Source organism: Etheostoma spectabile, chromosome 5 (genome assembly GCF_008692095.1).
Source record: "Etheostoma spectabile isolate EspeVRDwgs_2016 chromosome 5, UIUC_Espe_1.0, whole genome shotgun sequence".
Classification (NCBI taxonomy): domain Eukaryota; kingdom Metazoa; phylum Chordata; class Actinopteri; order Perciformes; family Percidae; genus Etheostoma; species Etheostoma spectabile.
The window spans coordinates 15,488,076-15,495,199 of NC_045737.1; the positions used below are offsets into that span (position 1 = coordinate 15,488,076).

At 39.5% G+C, this 7,124-nt stretch overlaps 1 long non-coding RNA gene across 1 annotated transcript in view; it reads left to right on the forward strand.

Moving 5' to 3' along the window:
* The window catches only part of LOC116690262 (uncharacterized), a 22,264-nt gene that overhangs the window by 1,497 nt on the left and 13,643 nt on the right, over positions 1–7,124 (forward strand). Inside the window, exon 2 of the long non-coding RNA XR_004332217.1 lies at positions 2,035–2,040. This is a non-coding gene — a long non-coding RNA (uncharacterized LOC116690262). The remainder of the gene's footprint in view (positions 1–2,034; positions 2,041–7,124) is intronic.

Below are 7,124 nucleotides of genomic sequence, written 5' to 3' on the forward strand. Positions count from 1 at the left end.
GCATCGCGGTGACGACGGGTGCTGTGTCCCAGTCTAATGCTTCTCAGTTCTTGCTTTGTTGCCTTATGTTAGAAAAACCTGCACGGAAGGTCAGAAGTTTTTCCAAGGACTCTTGCACTGAGAGTGTTAAAATCTTTGAGGACGCAGGAGGAAAACACAATTTTCTTTCTGTGTTAGTGTAGTTGGTTTGAAAATAAATAAATGTAAATGTGCACGGAAGGTCAGAAGTTTGTTCAGGGACTCTTGCCCTGAGAGTGGTAAATTCTTTGAGGGCACAGGAGGAAAATGCAATTTTCTTTCTGTGTTACTTAGTTTGAAAATAAATAAGTGAAAAACCTGCGTGGAAGGTCAAAGATTTTGTCTCTTGATCTGGCAATTGTTCTTTGGGAATTCTTTTGAGGACACAAAAGCAAAACGCTGTTTTGTTGTTTTCCAGCTGAGTTTTATAAAACCTGCGCGGAGGGTATAAACCTACAGGAAAACTGACGTGGTTTTGTTTTTGTGTACCTGTTTTTGTGTACCTATGTCTATAAAGCCTGCACGGAAGGTAAAAAACCTGCTTCGGAAGGTTCGGTTCTGAGCCAGTAAGACGGGGAATCAAGGTCACAAGAAATGATCTAGTCAGTGAAAATAGGAACAATTACAACTAGGAGTGTTAATACTGCATATAATTAATTGTGTAAATAGGGTTGGTTGTGTTACATTGGATGTTTACGGAAGGTGACTTCATCAGTGTCGATTGTGAATGTAAATAACTCATTGTATGAATATTTGATTTGTTGAATTGGGAGCGTGCAAGCTCTAGCAGTGTGGTTTTAAACAGGCAGTTGAAAATGTATGAAAATTTGTCACATTTAACATTAAGTCCCTCAGTTCCGTAATAGGGCAAACTGCCTGCTAAACGTTGAACATTTTAAATAATTAATTTCATTTGATTACATCTTCTATTTCATGTTTGGAGTTGTCCTATGGGGACAAAGATTGGGAATACATTAGTCTTGTTAAACTTTAAAATCCCTTTTCCTGTTCCCTGATTTCATTCTTTTAAAAAACTCACTTTTATTGTCTCCTGTGTCAATGAAGGACTGCCAAGGAGGCACTGGGGGTTTCACACCTTATTTAAACACTGTAGATACAGACAGATTGAATAAATGCATATCTACTCAGATAGTCTTATGAGTGAATTTTCATGGTCATCAAAGAATCATGGTAACATCTAGCATTGGGTGATGTCCTCTAATATTTGTAATTGAGAAAAGTGCATTTTATTGTGGATTCATCTGTGGGGTTTTTTCCGTTTCTTTTATTCTTTTGGTGTGTTGCTTTGAGTATTAGTCTTCCTCTTTCACTAAGCATTTGACTATAAAATTATCTGATGAAGTAAGAGTAAGGATACATATTCTTATTATAGGTTTAAGAAACATGTCACTAGTGTTTCTGATGATGGCTCTGAGAAGTCAGAGTTGATACACTCAAGACAGTAGCCTTTCCACAGGCTGTTTCATTTCAAATAAGTTTGTTTCTTTTTATTTTTTATTCTCTAGTTTGTAAATATTTTGTTTAAAAAAAAAAAATTGAGGATTTTTGGAACTTCTGTGCTGGCCACACAGACCATTAAAACAAATCTTCTTCTGAGAGTGTTGCACAAATAGTGATACAAGACTGATCTAGACATTGATTTGCTCCAAAAATTGTTAGGGTTTTGTCCTGCTGTCTCATCCCTTCCTTGTGTTCTCAGTTTTTTCCCTTCCCATTGTTTCTGTCAATCTTGTCTGTTTTGTTTGTGTGGGCGTGTTCAGCAGGCTCTTCTCCGCTGGCAGTGCTTCACACCTGTGGCTCGTCACCATCTGCGGCTCACCGCACCTGTGGCTCATCCCTGTTAAATAATGCCCCCCCTGACCGCTCCTCGACACCTGGATTTCCTTACATCCACCCCAACCCTTTGGCTTACCCAGTTAAATCAAAAAATCCTGCCTGATCTTTTTACTCCGTTGTCCGCCTCTGAATCCTTCCTGGGTATCATAACAAAAATAGCAATTTGTTGAAAGATTTGTCAAAATTTAAAAATTTCAATAGAAACCATTAATCAGCAGCCCAACCCCCCTTGAGACATTTTGGGAATTTCATACTGTGAAAAATTGCTGGGGTTTTATTCTTTGAATGTATGTATTTGTGATTGGTGGTATGTACGTGTATTTTCAATGAACTGATAATTTTGGACGGGTAATTTTATATTTTTTGTGTTTTGGTCAGAAGTTTTTGACCATTTTCTTAAGGACTTTGGAAAACCAACAAAGGAAAACATTTCTCCCTCCATGACAAATTAATGGACAGATCAAAGACAAACTCATATTACAGTTCTTTCCGCCCAGAATGAAACACTAATATGACTTTTACAAAGCAAAAGTCTGTCAAAGCCATTTATTCACAGGTGAAAGCAGCCCAGACACCTGCTGATGGAGACTGGTCCTCCCTGATGGCTTCAGCTGTTAAAGAAATCCAGATCCAGGTGGAACAAGTTAATTCCAAGTGCTGGAGCCGAGGCACGCCCAGCTGGTCCATCCCGATCAGGTGTTGAATGTGAGTGGAGGCTCCTGATTCCATGAGGAGTTTCACTCAGGGGCACTGCTGAGGATAGCCTTTTCATCTTTCCATCTGGATGTTTCAGAAACAAATCCTATTTCAGAAAAGGAGGAATAAGGAGGGTGTTGACAAGGAGGGTGTTAAACTTACCCACCATCGGACCAACTTTCTGTTCCTACTCAACAAACACAGATAGGCTGACTGGGCTGATCTGAGGTTGTAGTAGAATACGTACCAAGAAACTGCCCCCAGTTACACCTAAGCTCCCTTATCTGGCCTTTGTCACCTCCCATCCTGCTGGTAAAGGGCCAGAATGTTCAGCCAATTCTCCAGACTTGGACCTTAAGCCTGCTAGGGCTTTGGTGATGCTGCCGTCTGGACCTGTGTTATCAGGAATCATATCCCGAATCTTCCTCGGTGGATGCTCCAGGGCGGACGTCCTTGTTCATCACAAAATGTTTTCCCAGACAAACACAGACACAGCCACAGCAGATGTGGTAGAAACTTCATATTGTCGATTGCATTAATAATTGTAACGCTAGAAGTCTTCTCGCTTTTTGCTGTCTATGATCGAACTGATCTATCACCTTCCATCCAATTGGTAAAGTGCCAGAATATTCAGCCAATTCTTCAGAAAAAGGTGCATAAGGACTTTTTGCCGCAGCCGAGCGGGCACACAGATGTGACATCATGGGAGTGCCCTGGCCTGCTACAGTGACACATGCTGCTGCCTAACAATGAACCAGCAACGATCTGAGATTTTGTCCCCAGAGACTTTGTTTCCAGTTTAGACGATCATGAACAAGGAACTTTCAAAAATCTGGACTTCAGACTAATTTCCCCCGTTTGCATTTTTTGCAACAATGAACATTGATGCCAGCTGCTGTCTGTGCTCTCACATAGCTAACACTTATTTCCCCAGATTTTCCATTAAATAGATTTCAAACCATCTTGTTGCTTTACATATTTGAGATGGGGTATTGTGTCTTTGTAGAAACGTCTGTGGTCTCGTCAGTTGGGATGGCTACGAACTTTGCCAACTTCTCCTCCTCAACAATATGTTCCCTCACAGCCGCTAGCATACACTCCAGTAGCTCTTTATGAATTGTCTTTGATGTGCCTTTGAAAACTTTAGCATTTTTAAGGTGCTCATCTAACAATTGGCAATGAAGTTGACCAGTCTAAGAGCTATACCAGGGTTAGTGGAGCCCTCAGATTCATCTTTGCCTGACAAAGCTAACACAAACACTTGGCAAAACTTCACACACTGGATTAGCCGGTTGAGGATGTGGCGGTTCTTGATAACCTCATTGTTGTGGCGACGGACAGCTAGCCTGGAGCCCTCATCCAGTTGAGTGCCAATGTTCACTCTCCCCAAAGCAGACAGTCTCAAACAGCTGTCCATGTTTGTCTTTGACAGCTCATGTTTCTTTATCTATCTTTTCTGAAAGATGGTGCATGTCTGTTACACCAGTTGCTGTCTAAGCAGTGCTGCCCGCCTTCATGTTTTTTGTTCATATTAATTTTATGGAAAATACTCACATGTAAGACTTTCCCCCTTTAGTAGAAACCTGTTGAATGATTAAATTTGGTCTGGTAGGGTCCATGTAAATCCGTTTACCATTTGTTTTTCCAAAACTAAAACCCAAAAACCTGTTGATCGATTAACTTTGGTCTGGGAGGGTCTGTGTAAATCCGTTTACCATTCGTTTTTCCCAAACTAAAACTCCAAAAAACAAAACTCAAAAAACAAATGTTTTGTTTCCTCAATATTCTTTTCCAAAACCAAAAGGAAAGAACGGATAACAACTCGTTTTTTTTCCCATGTACAATTTTGTGCTCAGATGAAAAATGGAAAAACAAATAACGAGCGTTTCACCCTGTTTTATCCAATTTTTATTTGACGTAAGATGCACGACCTGGATGTGACCTTAACTCGTGGGACAACGACACAACCAAGAACAGCTGGTTCTTGATGTTGTAGCAGGTAGCAACTAGCAACAGAAATGGAAATTTTTGTGCTTTTTTTTTTGTGGAAGTAAGAGGGTTACTCTGAAACCTGAAGACATGACCACAGAGAAAATATCGGTTTATTTCCAGGTATGTATTCTATTTAAAGCGATATAATATAACGGTATGGTGTGTAAATAGACGTGGGCGCGCACATAATATTCTATCCATAGACTATTGTTTATGAACTTTCAAAGTTATTAGTGTGTTCGAATGGATTCTGGTGTGATATTTTTGTTTTACTTTGTTTAGGTTAACATTAATTTTCATGCCACACTAGTCTTGGATTAAAAAACTAAAAGATTTTCTCTGTTGAAGTTGTAACATTATATTATACTTTAGCTTTTGTAGCAATCACTGACAATGTCATTAAATAAGTTACTAATGAAATTGTTGGTGACTACAATGTGAATACATATATTGTTTTATGATAAAAGCACAAAAAGCAGTGTGGTTGGCTGGACTATACACATTTTATTGCTTCTGTTCTATACTGAACTCCTGTCATAGGGCCAAAAGGAAACCGTTTATTTGTCAGATGACACCAACCTGTCCATATTTCCCCGACCTGATGGTGACTTAAACGGCTTTGACCTCATTGCCAAGAGGTCATTATGAAGTGCATGGCGACAGCACCACTGTGGAAAAATCTGCAGGGTGTTAGGCTCAAAACCTGCCCTTCTAGATTCTTTCAGGAAGAAAGGTTCAAGTTGGATAAAACGTTTATTACAATTGAATATATATTCTAGAGACAAGGTTACAGAAAATTATGCATCCATAGCTCTCTCTAAGTTTGTCTAACTCTTTTCCCTTTCTGCTTGATCTTATGTGCACGTGGGGGGGGGGCAGTTCACTTGCTACCCCGTGACATGTTTGTGTGCTGTGTTTTGTCTCCAGAGTGTCTAGCAGAGCTCAGCCCGCAAAACAGATCACAGGTCTCAGACTGCTACTGGAGAGGATCTTCACCCAAACACAGGACGTGTCCCTAACCACCCTTGGCCCTGCTTTTACAGAATGAACTCACTCGCCAGAGCTATGGTTGGACATATTGTACCAAAACAACTTATCATAAGGTAACAGTAAACTTATGAACTACATGCTTCTTATTTAGAAGTGAACCTAATATCACACTGAAACCAAGCAGACTATGTGTAATGTTTTTGCTCTTTAGCTCAAAATATAATGAATTGAACACACATGATTAATACAATGCACTACGTGAATATAATGTTTATGAGCACACATGATATGAATACATTTTACTCCAACATGGGGCACTTCCCTCAGGCCAGGCTGCCTGCTTTTCTTTCCACCACCCACCAAGCACTGCCACAACCTCCTGTCCAATTTCAAGGCGCACCACCAAAACCTTCGTGAGGGGAGTGAAAAAAGAACATCTTGCTAAAACATCTGTCACTACTGTTACTGCTTTCTTTTGCTACATTATTTGAGCAGGTGTGTCCAACTTTGTTTACTGGTAATCCCTTATCATGCATATTTACCAACTGCTGCACCTTAAACTTGTCAGCTAAGTTAACATTGTTTATCCAGGAGCTTGATGACCAGCCCTGCATTACATGTTTATCATTATCAGTGTATATTAGGGTTCAACAATTAATAGAAATATTGCCCAGTGCACCATCCAAATCAAAGGAACTGCAATTTTCTGTATAATTTGTTCCTATCAATATTCAGGAATGTCTTACTTGCCAAAGTCCTGAATGGAAAGCTAGAGACCACCGAGATCTGCTTCTCAGAGTTTGAGGCCCGTGTGGCAACAATCACCAGCAAGGCGAAAGAGGCCGTTGGACAGCAGGAGTCATTTGTTTTGACAGATAGTCAGGGCAACGAAATAATGATGGAACTAGAGGTATGTGTAAATGATATTTTCTGCAGCCACATTATGCACAAATAGTCCACAGATTTAACATCTGAAGTACACCTAAATATTCTCATATGAAAGTACATTTAGCATTAATAGCTTTCTTGGGTGCTTCAAATCTGTTTTTAGTGTACTATTTTTAAAATTCCTAACCCCCATATAGGATATAAGTTATCAAAAATACTGCAAATATTCGGTTAAAACATAAAATGTCCTCTTTTTTTCATTGCAGGGTCGGCATATTGGAAGCAAAAATCCAGGAAAGCATTTGATGGAACTGCTACAATTCAATGAAAGGAAGAGGTTGAGGTAACTGAAAATTCTATTTTTTTTTTTCCACAACATTCATGTGGTTACTTTTGGATGACATGATGCGGTGTGAAAAAAAACAAATGATCAAGGTCAAAGTAAATGTTACATTGTACACTTTTAATGTTTTTCAGTTGAAGAGAAGATACCGGCCTTCAAGAGGTTATAGCAGACATTGAAGAGTTTGTCAAAGCAGCCCAGCAACTAAAGGAAGTGTTGAAGACTGTTAAGGTTTTGGGTGGATTTGCACATTCCACAGTGAAAACAACCCTGTCTCTTTCAGAAGTAGCTTTTTTAAGAGTGTTTTGGGCCTGTTTTGTCTAAAAATGTTAGTACTTTT